Genomic DNA, 16,390 nt, shown 5'->3' on the forward strand with positions numbered 1-16,390 from the left:
TAACCACAAAGCTACTCCAGCTTCCTCGAGGTCCGTGGGTACGGGATTTCGGCGCACGTTGAAGATCCCCACATGGTCAAAATTAATCCGGAACCCTCCACTACAGCGTTCCTCATTGCCTGCGTTGCGTCGGTGCGTTAAACCCTTCAATCAATCAAGCTTCTTCGAGGTACCCGGCGTTTCCTTTGGTTGATGGGCACTGCAATGGAACAGTTGATACACTTTCAACCGTTATCAAAGGGAACTTATTTAACACTAGTTTACCTTCGCAAACATTATAGTGAGAGTCAGGGTTGGGGGAGGGGAGGAGGGCAGGCCATTAGTGCTAGGAAAATCTGCGAAGCGGGCAGTACCTCTGATCTCCACTTGGCAGTACTGAGCATGGTTTGGGCGCGACCCAGGTGTCCACCGTTATTCGCTCAAGTTACTGCACCCTACATGCAAAGCTATGTCGGCAATGTGACGCCAGCACACAGGGGGAGCAGGCGCTCGTGTGAGCCGAGCACACAGTGGCCGTAGATACCATACTATCTCGCGCCGGATCACTAACAGTTGTTGTCAGCGCTCTTGCGGCATGGCGACAAAGCAAGCATGCGAGCGAGCAGACAGAAACATATCGCAGTGGGACACGCAGCCTCGCTCCCGACATCTCAACTACGCAGGTCCGTGCGTTTTCCTCGGCCGCTGCCAGGTGACGGCACCGGGATCTTCGGCCGTGCGCTCCGCGGTTCGTATTTGAATTGTCCATGACTGTACGCGCAAAATTATATTCTACCAATACATACGCGTCCCGCATTTGTACGAAGTGACTGCTGCTCGGGCGCTGAAATAAGCCGCTGTCGAACACCTACTCGTTTCTTTTCATGTTGACATTTCGCCCCTCTGTCAGCCTTAGCCAAATTCATCAAAGCGCACTCAGCATTCCGTGTTCAGGGTCAAATAAAAGCGCCAGAGGAAGTAAAACAAACTTTCACTGCGCCTTGGCCGGGGAACCATAGAGAAATAAACCAGTATTTCTTTCTCTATGGTGGAGCGGCCATCGTGTTCAAGGTCGCCGTTTCGTCGGCGGTTATCCATCGGCGGCGGCTCGCGCCAAGGTCATGCTGCCCTGTTCGCATACTCAGGCCGTCTAAAAACCTGCCACTCACGCAGAAATGCGGTTGGACGTTTCTGCCACGACTGTCCGCATAGTATTCAAGCAGCATATCTTACACAAGCGTTATTCGCAAAGTGCACGAAGTTTTTTCACGAGGGAAAATCTCTCGCCGCGGTGAATACTTCACTTACCCCTATCAGATGCGGTTGCTGTGTTGCCGCAGCTCCGTCCGTATATCTTCCCTTATCATGGACGCTGTCCTCACGTGGAGCACGGCAAAAGCACTGTAAAATTGTCGCGACACTGAGCAGCGAGACCACGTAGTTACGAAAACCACCCTAACGGCCACAACACAAAGAACGCCCCTCCGGCGGAGCACGCAGGCAGTTCAAACACTTCCACTCCGCCTGCATGTCAATGACCCGAAGCCTGCTCGTGGGAAACGCCTGACGTCACACCTGCGGCGACCAATAAGAGCGGCATCTCTTTTTTTTTTGTTTTCAATGCTCCTCGTATCAGTTCCCCTCTCCCGCAAAGTTGCGCCCCGAACCGAGTCGAAAAATGGTCGCCAAAATTATGACTATGTTCTGTGACTCCGTTTTGACTCACCAAGCGTAAAAGGTAGTCGCGGCGCCGGGGACTCTCTTTTGAGCACCTTTTTTCTTAGAGTGTAGACGATCGTCTGTACGCAGGCGCAAGCACTATCTGTCTATGGCAATCCAGATGTTATATGCAAGCACGTGGAACCATTGCAGAAACTGGAGGCTGCCCAGTTTGTGTCTGTCTTGCGCAGGAACCGCTCCGCGTTCCTGTCTCACATATGCCGCAGCATCAGCTTAATCCGCTGTCAGGTATTTTCAAGACTCAATCCAGTTCGTCCTGAGGGAATGTCTCAGCCCAACAACTTTCGATGCCTTCCAGACTTGGAGGCTTTTACTCTTTGAAAATGGGTGATGGAAAATGTCATTTAGTACACTGCGAAAAGGGCACGTAACTCGACTTTTGAGTGCAAAACTAAAGACGAAGTTTTGTTTGCAAATCGGAAATGTTCGGGCGTTGTTAATAATTCTGGAGCAGAAAAGAAAGGTTGATTTTGTGACCGCTATTGTTACCCTTGTATTACCTGAAAAAAAAAAGAACAACTGCATCACTGGCAAAACGCCTGTCGAGTAAGTGAAATAGAAGAGTCGTGCAATATTCATTGGTGGCTCCATTGCAATGCGTTAGCATCACATTAACTGTACCTCGCCAACTTTAAGGGTCCATGCATGAAGACAAATTACAACCTCGTTGAATGTAAAAAAAATTAGCCTTTGATAACTCATTAAGCTCTATTAACAGCGAAGCTATTTAGAAAATCGTTATTTCGCATGCCCGCAGTCAAAAATACAAAGAAAATACCGAGCGCCCGGCAGTAAACAAAACCAAGGAAATGCCGAGCGGTCGTGTGTGCGTGCCTCGCGGCGACCGCCAAACGACCCTGGCGCACGTTTGTCAAGCCAAGCATACCCACTTAGGGAGATTGGTCAAAATTCTCCGCCCCCCCCAAAAAAAAAAAAAAAAAAAATTCCCCGCATTTCCCCGAGGGGAAGAATGTGAAAGTGCGAATGCACGAGTTGAATTTGCGCGGTTCGGTAATGTTCGCGAAAGAGAGATCACACACACACACACACACAACTACAAAGAAAGAAAGATGCATTTATTCACAGACACCTATTTGTGTTGTCGTTGTACTTCATTGCTAGAACGGATCTCAGCTTTGAAATTTCGTGTCAGTACTCCTTTAAGCAGGTGCATTAGCCCTTCTCACGCCCGATTCTTGGCCAATCCCCCACGTGGGTATGTGCCATGTCAGCGGCCAGGCAGCGCGCGCCCACCTCCCCCCCGTTGCCAAGGAAGACGAGGAGATTCCTGGCCAATCCCCCACGTGGGTATGTGCCATGTCAGCGGCCAGGCTGCGCGCGCCCATCTCCACGTGCGCGGACATCGCCGGTGGACGCAGGTTCAGGGTCGCTTAAGAAGTGCATTGCACTTAAAAAAAAAAAATCTCCAGCTTTTGCTGTAATCGTGAACGCTTGCTCGAATCAGAAAGAGACGTCATTGCGTATGCCCCTCTGAGGCGATGTCCACTGATTATCACTTCTAAAAAAATGAAGGAAGCTCACACTTGTACCAACATTGATGGAGTAAAGGTCGTTGCGGCAGGGAAGAAGAAGCAAATCTGCTGCAGTCGTGGACTTAAACCGTCGTAATGGTCGTGAAGGTTGCGTACAGCTTCGCTACCTTCAAGTCTTACGCGTTAGTGTGAGCTTCCTTCATCACTTTTTAGCCACGAAAGACATTTTAAATGCAGAGAATTTCAGTAACTCACGATGTCACCCGCGTTGACGTCCGTCGTAGTCCGCACCGTCGTTGTCCGCACCCATCCTACACTATATATATAAAAAATACTATCCGGCGCCTGGTTTCGATCCCTCGACCCTGCGGGCGGAACGCAATGTACATGGTGCTCTACCCACTGCGCCACAAAGCCGACACAGAATGGGAGGCTACGAACGCGCCTTATATCCTTGACTCATTCAAACTACGTCAAGAAGCTGCTGATACAACGCATTCACTACCACCAACTCCCCAAACACTAAACGTTAACGCAATACACCCACCCCCTATGCGACGCATTTACTCGAGTCCCCCTGGCGGGGAGATGGGCCCAATTTTTTTTTTCAAGCGAAAAAGCACAAGAAATGCAAATAAACTCAAATTTCCCGCTACGCGACGTCAGCAGCGGCGCGATTGCTGCAGAAGGGATGACATAGAAAGAAGCACACGTAGCTTTCAAGTGATATGATCTAATGGAACTAGAGGCCTCATTACAATCGCACAGACGTAATTCTTGGTGGAGGCATTAGTTGGCGGGCGCCAATCGCACAAACGAGATTGTCTGACGTCATAGAGACCTCTCCAGAAAGTGGCGGGGGAGTCGCCACTGCTTCATCTATCTGTTTTCGTAATTATGCCCATTATTTGCTTGATTTTACAGACGATAGTCTTTCTTGGGCTACTTAAACGCAAGAAATTTTGGTCTGTCTGTCTGTCTGTCTGTCTGTCTGTCTGTCCGTGACTCGATTCAGCCGCCCGGCCAAAGTAAAACAATAACTGCGGAATAGTCTTATATACCCACAGCTAAATTTAAACGTCAAAGTCCGGTGTTAATGTTCATACTTGTCAACAATGTTGAACAAGAACAAGACATTACGTACGCAAATATAAGGCGGAAAATCAATACATGAGTGCTGTTTGCAGTGTTCTCTTGTTAAAAAATTCATGGGTGCTTGGTTTTCGCGATTGCAAATGAAATACTACATCAACGGCAGAAAACCGCCGCCTGCTGTTGACCGCGCTACCTGGCGGCATTTTAAAAAAATATACTATCTTCCCGAGGGGAATCCTGAGGTGATGCGAAGCATCGCGGAGTTCCCTTTATTTTCACTTGCGTTGGTTACCCACATCGCGTGAACGTTGTTGGAAACCCCGCGATGCTTCGCATCACCTCAGGGTTCCCCTCTTACAAACGGCTCTGTTAACTAGTTGGCTGATGCTGGCTGAACTTGTGTCAGCCAATCCGCTAGCAGGACTGTCGGTACTCATCAGACGCCGGAGCGAGACTCATCCGACGAAGCAACTGAGGCAGCGGCGCGTGCGCGGTTATATATAGTGCTGGCGTGGAGAGGAGGACGGAGGGAGTAGCGCGCTGTCGCGCAGCTGGCGTGGAGAGGATGACGGAGTGAGACGCGCATTATCGCACACCAGGCGTGGAGAGGGGGATGAGGAGGAGAGGTGCGGACGCCAACGGACAATGGACAACGGACATAGCCCCCAGCAAAAGATGCTTCGCATCTAAAAATCAAACAGCAACAGCAATGAAAGGTTCATCTAGATAGGCTCCACGTTCCGTTTGGAACGCTCGTGGAGTAGGGCAACGTGGTTCTATATAAACGCTGTAGTAGGGTGCCTCAATTCACGCGCGCCTCCGCCGTACGGCAGCGCTGGCATCGAGGCACCCGACTTTGAGAAGTGGAACGCGGTAAATTTAAATTGACTTGAGCAAAGTCCTAGCGGGTTATATTGGGAAGAACGAGACGTGTGAGGAACAGCATCAGAGGTGAGCGGGAAAAAGAAGGGAGGCATTTATTTGCCAGGGGCGCCAGTCGACTATCGTCTTTCGTCTACATTTGCTGCGAAGGGAGCAGATACGCGGCCATTTTGTTGTGATAAAATTGGTGCTATTGTTATAGGGGCAAAATAGTCTTTTTAGTCAACGAAACTTGGGTCTTGTCCGTTTTTGTACTTCGGCCCAATACGCACGCTTGAAGCCGGCTCCATAACTCCACAGCTCGGTTTTCCGCGCGAGCTGGTTGCGAGCCGCATTCGTGCCCCGGGCCGACCATGCTTAGCGCTTAACCGTATCAAGATTGACCTTTGTTCATTTAGCCGCCGCATTGTCTGCCTGTGGCTCATTTTGTTTTTCTGCAGTTTTGGCATTCGATCGCCGTCGTTACCACTCCGTCTTCGTTTGCCGCCTACTTGGCCCTGCTATCACCTCACACTTCATTTTAAACTAAGCATCAACGCGTCCAAACCTGCCCCAGCGACTGGGCCTGCAGCGGTGCGGTGGCATCGCTGCCTCGGCTTGACGTCATCCCTCGGCGTGCGCGGCTGACTGGCTCTTGCTGTTTTGCGTAATTGGTTGCTGCATCAATAGCACCCCGCTTACTGTCTCCCCTCTCCCACTCCTTTAGCCTTCTCCCACTGTGTTCACAGAACGGCGACGTCACCTTTTTTGACATGAGCTTTCTGTTGCTGACGCAACACTCAAGAAGAATAAAAATTCATAAAGATAACCAAGTACCAAAGATAACCCGCATGCCATTATGACCCACAGGGTATCTCTGGGGTCATTGCCATCGGGTGTTAATCCTTGGCACTGCCTTAATATTGCTCACTTGACGGGAGCTCGCGAGATTACCCGAAACGGGAAATAATGGATATGTTTCATATACAATCTTGTGGCCATAGGGCACTCTGGATTGCTGTGAGTAATGCGCAATTATAATTGCCTTATGAATAAACGCGTTGATCCCATCACGCGCGAGAACAGATGGAGAATAGATGATTGCGTCGAAGGAGTTATTGTCAGACTTTCCCTTCGGGGAACATTTCCGTTGCGATTTGGCTATTCACCTCGCCGCGTGCTTCTTTCGCTTGCAGCTGCAGAAAGACGGAGAATAAATAGACCAGTACTCAGTGTCGCTAAAGCGTGTACGTGTCCTAGTGTTGTAGCTTTTCGCCAACCCAAGCAGTCCTCAACGGTGGGCGGAGTGCCAATTCGACCAGCTTGAAATCACAACTAACTTCTTTTCGTTTGGTGTAATGGCCAAAAACGATAGACATGTCGGGATGCCAACACCGCTGAAGTTTACTCATTTCAGTTCGCTTTAAACGACGGAAGTAATAATTGGTAAGTGCGGTCTTTGCAGCTTTATGTGTTCACAGAATTTCCTATTTATGTAACGCTTATAACCTAACAGGCTAAAAGGAGAAATAAGTGAAGTGTGGTTGAGGACGTATGTGAAGAACGCTTATACTTGACGAGACATTCGTCTCGACGACATAATGCGCGAAAGAGGCAGAAAAAAAAATCTATGGCGTTATCTAAAGAAGATACGACCTATATCGCAGCTATCGGCATATGGTTGTGCGATTTTTATGATTTTTCAAGGTAGTCCTAAAGTTGTCGCTTTCAAACAAAAAAAAAAGCAAAACAATCCCGAGCATGGACACGATGCCCTGACGCAAATGGACTTCCAGATATTCCATTAAGGTATATAATCCTTTGGTTGATCTCCCGTCTTTAGTCTATTTCCCTTGTGGATATGGCTTTGGGTGTGCGAACATGGGCCTCGATCAGCAACATCATGTAGTCCTCGTGTTGATACTTCTATAGTTGCGGCCACAACCACAGGGCTTCATTATTTTACAGCGAAGCTATTGACGGCTTGGTTTTGGTGTTGGGCTAGTTGGTGCATGGTGCAAAGAGGGGAACACAGCCAATTTTTACGAGACACAAGACGAAGAAAACGGTGACCACTGCCTGAAGAAAGCAAGAGCCACGGCTCTGCAATGGTCGTTTTGCTCGTATCGTATTTCATAAAAAAATGCTTCCCCTGTTTTGCAGTATGGGTAGGGTTCCGCGCGTTTTTGGTCTGTGTGTGCAAAACTTCAGTCCAAATTTGATGCAAAATAGTTTGATTCTAGAAATATGCGCATGCAACTTACCGCTTGGGTATAGAATTTGAGCAGATTAGTTATCAATAGGCCCCATTTTCTATATCACCAGACTCTCAGGTATGCGTAATAAGGTTTCCAGAAAACTTACTGCAGTGCGACCGGCCGCATTGGCTGTGTCTACGTAAGCACCGCTTTCTCCTTGTCGGCGTTCCGAACGCTTTGTCGTTTGGTTTCCTCCGCCGTACCGTCGTCAAGACGAGTTGCCGTGCCACATTTTGAATTTCACGTCTGTGCGGCCATCGTAATGGATGGGGAAACCGCGTGTAGTACGAACTCGAGCTTCGCTGGTCATCTGTCGTCACCGAGTGGAATGGTTTGTATTTTTTTTAAAATTCCGCCTCTTAGGCTTTACAACCAGCTACAAAATCTACATAAAAATCGCTCGTACGAGTAACTGCTCATCGTGGAGGATCTTAATTCGAAAGCTCATAATTGTTGCTTCAGAAGTACACATGCCTAGAGTTGACACCCCCCCCCAAAAAAAAAACAAAAAAACAAAAAACAAAAAACACAAACAAACAAAAAAATAAAACAAAAAAACTTCGAAATTGGCGAAAGCATTTTTTTCGTCATTTTATTGCTCGGCTGTGCCCACGGCCTAATTGTGGGGACGCACAGATGAGGACAGAGGCATGCTGAAGAAAATACCCCTATAATACACGACTGACAGCTACGCCCGCCATAGTAGAGATACAGTGAAACTTCACTTGAATGAACTTCAAGGGACCTCATGGAAATAATGTTTGGTAAAGTGAAATTTAAAACCATTTATTCACCATTCTGCTCATCTGCAAGCGGATATTCACTATTTAGCACCTTTTGTAGGACGCAGTAATCTTTTGCTGCACCTGTGCCCTCAGTACTGCAGCGGTCATGAATTCAGTCACTGCGTCCAAGCTCTCATGAACCTTCTACGGCACAGTAGTCTGTTGTTCAGCAAATGACTTCAGTTTCTCCAAGTACATCAGTGCTTCTCTAGATGAAATTTTTGATGCTTGCTCTTCAAGGGTTCATTCTTCCTCTACTTTTTTTCCCTTGGGTAGTACGCTCGCTACAGTCTCCTCTGTAGTCAGCGTGGCGCATGCCTCAACCTGAGGGTCACAGGTGGCATAATCCTTAAAAGGCAAAGGGGCATCTGTGCCCATACTTTCCGAAAATTCCTTCCAGCCGTCCTATGTCTCACCACTGGACACATATGCTATGACATGGAATAAATTCGTAGAACTGAAATGCTCACTGCACTGAATTTCGTTAAACTGAAGGGCGCTTGCATTGGGTTCAATAACGGTTCAGTGGGGGATTTAAAAAAGTTTGAATAACTGAATAGTTCGTTCAAATGACATTCGTTCAAATGGTATTTTAGTGTATAAAGCGATGTAAGTAGACAGGCCGGTAGGTCGGTGGGTGCATAGACAGGTTTGCAGACAGAGAAAAACATGGGCAGGCAGACGGATATACTGATATACGAAAAAGAAGGCAAATAGAAATATTTCACCGCTTCAGCACCCCTGTTTCTACAGGGACATACAGTAAATAAATGCTGAAAGAAGGAGATATAAACGTGGCAAGCCTTTGTCTCTTTCGCAACGACAAGGCCAGACATTACGAAAATAATTACTCGAGGGATTCCTTCCTTCCTTCCTTCCTTCCTTCCTTCCTTCCTTCCTTCCTTGCTTCCTTCATCAGCCGATCTGTGTTCACTTCACTGCAGGATGAAAGCCCATGACGGTTTGGAAGGACTGGCCGAATCGGGGCCTATCATAATCTAGTGAACTATTAGAGCAACTCTCAGATCACCTTGATGTACCTTAAAGGGGCCCTGAAAGGCATTTTGAGCACACTAAATGAACTAGCGCAATCGCTAGATTGGGTCGCCAACGTCACCTGTGCCAAGTATTACTCTTTTACGCGCAGCGGAAAGCTCACACTTTTGTTGCAAAGTTTGTCGCTTTTTTCTCACCCTTTCCTTCGTGTTTTTGGACGCCGCCATCTTCACATGTCTACATCATCGATTCCCAGATGTTCGTCATGAGCTAGACATCCTGCTATTGGGCGGCTTTTTCACGCACTTCCGGCAAAGAGATGAGTCGTCTGCTCAGCGTCGGCTCGCCGGCTGATCTGCCAGCGGAGTGCCGGAGTGCTTTGACATTTTACGACAAACGAAACAAGTGTAAACAAACGCTTAACCGTTTGTATTGAATGCAACACGGCCATAACACGACGTGGATTTTATCTTACGTGAGTACGTACCATAAAGAAAGTCCCGTGGCACTTCTTTGGTGCAGTCGCAGAGAACGCCCTGAGCCGAATGCCCGGGTTTGACGCGTACATTTTATTCAACTTCAAAACAATCCAGAGATGCGTTTCGAACGAACGCAACGTCACAACATGCGTTGCAAGTCTGAACCGCGATTGACAGACGATGAGTTGCCTCCTCCTGCCCGTCGTAAATACGGCACTCACCTCACACCCGGTTTGCGGGGACGAGCAGCAAGTCACAACTCTGGCGCGCAAGCGAGAAGGCTTTTAGCCAGGCACACTACACATACCCCATGCGAGGTTGAGTGGTACGTCGTTCGAGAAAGATAATCCAGACCATGGGAAGCACTATCCACCCGCAGAAGTACAATGTCGCATTTCATCGCGAAACGAACGCGTCCACAACACACAGGAGGCGATGCACACAGACACACACAGCTTCGGTCGCTGCATTGGCTTAGCTGCAAGCTTCGTTCGGACAATCAGCGATGCTACGACGATACAGAGCTGCGTGAGGACGACGTGCTAACCACTTCACGTATTTAAAAACACAGGGGCAAAGAACTAGGTTCATCGGAAGCAAAAAATCTTTCCTCCATTATAGTGCCTGAAATTTACTGGCTAGTGTGCCGAGCAGCGTTGCCAGATCGGAAAGGGGCTTCGGCACCAAATCCTGGCCAAAATTTCACCAGATTTCACCAGCAATAAATATGGCTCCTATGACGTATTTCTTGCTTTTTTACCTTTTTACAGCGAAAAATGGAAGCAGTATACCTTTCGTTGCTCGGAAAATTTCGTGGCGTAGCTATACTAGGGACCTTAGGCGTAAACACTCTGAGGCTACATTTTCTAGTTTCGTTTTCTAATGTGGTGATCCTAGCGGCCCGGAGCCGCTGCGGGGCGTGGGTTTCATTTTCCCTCATTCCTTCCTCTCTCCACCTACGGGGCCGGCACATATGGGCCAGCGCGCTAGCGTCTGACTTCCCGCAAAACTGCGCATGCGCAACGGCCCATCGGGAGATTTTTTTTTTTACAGCAATTCAGTTCACCATGGAAAGAGAGACAAACACAATTCCTCCTTGTTTTGATGAAGAGACAGGCAAATCAATTCAGTCTTCAAGTGTTAAACGTATACCCATACCCATACCACCTAAATTCACACGTCATCTGTATTTTCGGCTCTCGACGAACGTAAAAGAAAAAGCCGTCATCGCGAACCCGAACAGAAACGGCTACACCAGCAACTTTATTCGCCGCGTCAAACGCCGTTTTCACCGATCGAGAAAGTGATTCATGACAAGAGGATGGGAGAGGTGCACTAAGGGCGGCCACCAGCCAAGAAATTTCCTCTCCGTCAACGCCGCCAGTCAACAACCCCACACAACCCTCCCCCTGCCCCTGCCCCCGCCCCCTCCACCCCCTCCGCCGACGACAAATCCGTGCAACAACAAAGACCAAGAAGCGCTACCCCCTTTCCTCTATGGCCACCACAAAAGTGCCACAAGCATGGAGTGCCTAGAATAACAATACTTTTCTCTTCTTTCCTCTCTATGCCTCAATGTCGAGAAAGTGGCGCCACCTATGAACTGCAGATGAAAGACTAACAAAGACTAACAAAACGGTGTAAATTTGATTAATTCAAGTGACAAGCCATTTCTCAACATTTTTCACCAGTTTTCACCAGATAATGTCTGGTGTAGCCGTTTCGGTAAATCAACACCAGTAGCCCCCAAATTTCCCCAGATTTTTCCAATCTGGTGCCGAATTTCACCATCTGGCAACGCTGGTGCCGAGTGCGGGCTCCAGGCGGGCGCCGGGAGCGATGTACGCGGCCGTCTGCCGCTTGGAGCGCTGCCGTGCGGGAGTGTGCGCGTTCATCCGGCCCGAGCAGATCGCGCGGTTACCTCCGAGCTGCGTAGCAGACGGCAGCGGCAGAACTTTCCATTCCCGTTTGCGACGAAAGCGAGCGAAAGCGACGGGAATTCTGTCGCGCAACCAAAATTTGTCCCGACCATTCGACAAAAACGATCGTCGCGCGACAAAGCGACGGAATTCCTGCCGCTCTCACTCGCTTTCGTCGCAAGTGCGAACGGGCCTTTATGCGCAATCTCCGCCCCACATAAAACAAGCTCTTGCTTGTCGCCTGAGCATACGGTTGATATCTGACTACGTTACACCGTGCTTGCCAGTGTATTTAAACGATGTCACTAGGTTTGAAACGTACGCGCTCGGCGTGTAGCTTTGTAAACGCAAGCGGTTTCACATACGCACGCTATTTTGCTGCTAATAGAGTTTTAGTACAGCGTTTGTGGCCTTTGCATACGCTAAACGCTAAATTTTTGCGTCCCGCTACGTGACACCGCGATGGGAGTTTTAGTAGAAAGTCTCATCAGTTTTGCGTAGCGACACCTAATGCATACGGCGCCATCTGTCAAATGTTTTCCGAAATGTCTCGCCGGCTGATCTGCTAGCGGAGTGCCGGAGTGTTTGGACATTTTACGACTATCCAAACAAGTGCAAACAAACGCTTTCCCGTCAGTGTTGAATGCAACACATGGGTGCAGCTTGTCAGAACACGGGTTCTCGCTGATCGAGTGCAGCGTTGGTTTGCTCTTCGCCTTCACGTTCATCGCCGCTGATAAAGCGATCCGATCCGGCGCGTTTTGTGCACGGGTTCTGTGTCGGTTGAAAATGTCTTTTTTCACATGCCGCCGGTAGTAGGAATTACAACCACCGCAAAATAACACCCGGCACCAGCGGGGCCACATCTGAGACCGCGCTTTGTGGATAAACAGTGCGCGGTGCACCAAAGGGAACGAGCGCACGATTCTCCCCACGCGGCTGCGAGTTCGCCGCCGATACCAACTGCAGCCCTGCAGCTACGTACACCGCGAAAGGGCAAGGCCAGGCCGCACACATGCGGCCAGGTCATTCGTTCGCTTTTCCAGCCTGTCTCCATGGTGTCTACAGAGATGAAAAAGCCGAAAGAGCTGGCCCGTAGCAGACGGCAGTCTGTGGGAGCGCAATAGCGGAAGTACGTCACCGCTAAGGAGCGGAGCATCATGGGAGGGGAGGCCAACAGCGAAGAAACAGTTGAAAGGAGGAGGAAATACGGCGCGACGATAATTCGCGGTTTTTGATTTACGATTTCTCAGCTAATACTCATCGCTTTAACAAAATTCTTGCAGGAGGAGATTGCTAATACATTGCTTTATTTGGTTACATGTACATCCATGCATCGGCGGAAGGCATTTCAGGACCCCTTTAAGAGTGATATAAAATCAGTAAGCTTTCAAATGTTTCTAGTGAATTTACGCGTTCTTAATTGACAAATGGTCACACATCGGAACTTCAGACATAAATTTACATACACGTAAAGTGACTTGCCCCGCCAGGCGTATTGGTGCCATTTAACCATGTGAAAGGTACCATGATAAACATATGCAAAAACGGAAGGCACTAGCTACGCTACCCAGACATATAATTGTCTGCATGGAGGTTCTCCAGAAGGTTTATAGACACTGCGCGCATATTTTCTTCCTCTTTTTTCAGATAGCAGACCCCGGCGGGTCATTCTCGACTTTGCCTTGGCGTTAACGTACCAAGATGGCGTCAAAAAGACTCTTTTTGTACTGGATTTCAATCTTCGCCACAAAAGTACTGGCCAATCGGAACAGGCTTTCCAGACGCTGCCGACGTTCGAGTAAAGTCCACAAAACGGCTCCGGATCGCTATACACGTGTTCTTTGCGACGTGCTGTTTGACGCCACGAAAAAAATAAAGATAAACGGGAAGGAGGAATACCAGGAGGGGGAGGAGTAAGCAATATTAAAATCAACAGTTAGTTAATTTATTTCTTGGAGACTTTACGGCCGCTACAGTCTACCTACCATTGGTTTGGCCTCCACCACTGGGGACAGTAATGACAGACTGTCCAGTGGGCTGCCGCAACTTCTCGCTAGGCTGCATATCTTGCGCGGCCATCAACATACTGAAAAGTGTGCGCCAACTCCCGGATGTGCACATCATCCGGACCCCCGAACACAAGAACTTCCAGGGAAACGAGGGGGCACACGCCGCTGCTCGCATTCGTACCCACCGGCCGTTTCTCATGAGGGCGAAGACACGCAGTCCCTTCCCTTTTGCTATCCCAATCTCATTCCTGTTACATCAAGAACGGAAAGCCTAGCCCAATAGGCCTCCTGCGCTGCCCAGGTGGCGCTGCGCAAGCGGCTTCCGGGCAGTACTTCCGGGTAGTACAAAGCGGCGCGGGTCCCATAGGATCCCGTGTTAACAGAAGCAAGATGTGCTCGATTTTCCCGATTGTTTTGCGACATGGTCACCAGCCCATACCCGACGAGTCCGGTCTCTTCCAGCGATCAACTTGGCATTAGGGGAAAAAGCTTTGCAGCGCTAGGCACGTTCACAGCGCCGACGAAAGTGCCGCGACCGTGACGGCGTCTGCTACTCGCAGGTTCACCGATCGATGGTCGTACGAAGTGAAATTTTAAGTGAAATTTCTAGTTTAAACTAATACTATAGGTGACAAAGACTTCTCAAAAACAGCCGATCAAAAAAGAAGAGCGACGCAATCAGCGATGATCGCGCTTTAAAAAGCCAGCGAGTCCGGCGGACCGCAGGCTCGCCTGCTGCGGTGCGCCGCTCTTTTGCGTACCTGCGCACTATGCGTGAACTTTCATTAAACAGTGCTCGTTTGCGTCGCCGTTACGAATACATGGTGCAGCGTTAGCTTGACGTATTGTTGCGTGTCTCAGTGACAAAATGCCGCGACCGTCAGAAGCGTGAAATCTGTTTCCGATTCCGAAATTAGTGGCCGTAAAACAAAGTGGTCCGGCGAACTAAGAGGCCGCTCGTTTTCCTTGTTTGCTCTCACTTTACTTAATTACGCTCTTGCAGCATACATTCCCTGTTCGCACTTAAAGGGGTCCTGAAGTACCTTCCGCCGATGCATGGATGTATATGTAACCAAATAAAGCAATGTATTAGCAATCTCCTCCCGCAAGAATTTTGTTAAAGCGATGAGTATTAGCTGAGAAATCGGAAGTCAAAAACCGCGCATTATCGCCGCGCCGCGTTTCCTCCTCCTTTCAACTTACTCTCCGCTGTTGACGGCGCGAGAGCAGTCCCTCTCATGATGCTGTGCTCCTCAGCGGTGACGTACTTCCGCTATTACGCTCCTCCGACTGTCGTCTGCTACGGGCAAGCTTTGTTGACACCATGAATCCCGCACTCCGCTCAAGGCTGGAAAAGTGAACGAAAAATCTGGCCGCATGTGTGCGGCGGCCTGGCCTTGCCCTTTCGCGGTGTACGTTGGTGCAGTTTCTATCGGCGGCACGTGACTTTTTATCGGCGGCGAACTCGCAGCCGCACTGGGAGGATCGCGCGCTCGTTCTCTGATGCACTGCGCACTGTTAATCCAAAAAGCGCCGTATCAGATGTGGCCCCGCTGGTGCCGGGTCTTATTTTGCGGCGGTGGTAATTCCTGCCGGCGGCATGTGAAAAATACATTTTAAACCGATACAGAACCCGTGCACAAAACGCTTCAATCAGTTCAGCTTGGGGCGACGCGTGGTGGAGAGCGGCAACGTTGGCAAAACATACTCCGCCGCGGCTCTGAGCTTTCTAGCGCTGGAGCTGGCGCCATTTCTTTGACAATCTCAAACATCGGTTGCCTTGGCAACAAGGCACAAACCACTCTAAAGTCAGTTACGGTTTCGTGATCCCGGTTCAGCTCGGGGCCCCACCTCGCGACATGTGGGTACTGCAGGCGTACCACTCACTCCTATTGGGAAGTGCGAGATGCGTTTGGCATTACAGGAGGCGATGGTGTGTGTGTTGTGGACGCCTTTGTTTCGCGATTAAATGCGACGTTGTGCTTCTACGGGTGGATAGTGCTTCCCATGGTCTGGATTATCTTTCTCGAGCGACGTACAACTCAACCTCGCATGAGGTATGTGCAGTGTGCGTGGCTAAAAGCCATCTCGGCTTGTGCGCCAGAGTTGAGTGATTTGTTGTTCGTCCCCGCAAACCGCGCCCGAGGTGAGTGCCGAATTTACGACAGGTGGAGTCTGTCAATCGCGGTTGAGACTTGCAACGCATGTCGTGACGTTGTGTTCGTTCGAAACGCATATCTGGATTGTTTTGAAGTTGAATAAAATGTGTGCGTCAAACCCGGGCATTCGGCTCAGGGCGTTCTCTGCGATTGCACGAAAGAAGTGCCACGGGGCTTCAACGCTTTCTTTATGGAACGTACTCAGGTAAGAGAATATCCATGTCGTGTTATGGCCGTGTAGCATTTAGTACCAACCGTTAAGCGTTTGTTTATACTTGTTTCGTTTGTCGTAAAATGTCCAAGCACTCCGGCACTATGCTGGCAGATCAGTCGGCGAGCCGACGCTGAGCAGACGATTCATCTCTTTGCCGGAAGTGCGTGAGTCGCCCAATAGCAGGATGTCCAGCTCATGACGAACATCTGGGAATCGTTGACGTAGACATGTGAAGATGGCGGCGTCCAAGAACACGAAGGAAAGGGTTAGAAAAAAGCGACAAACTTTGCAACAAAAGTGTGAGCTTTCCGCTGCGCTTAAAAGAGTAATACTTAGCACAGATGACGCTGACGACCCAATCTAACTATTGCGCTGGTTCATTTAGTGTGCTCAAAACGCC

The sequence above is a fragment of the Haemaphysalis longicornis genome, unplaced genomic scaffold, assembly GCF_048455015.1.
Source record: "Haemaphysalis longicornis isolate Haplotype H1 unplaced genomic scaffold, Haemaphysalis longicornis Haplotype H1 scaffold_7, whole genome shotgun sequence".
NCBI lineage: Eukaryota > Metazoa > Arthropoda > Arachnida > Ixodida > Ixodidae > Haemaphysalis > Haemaphysalis longicornis.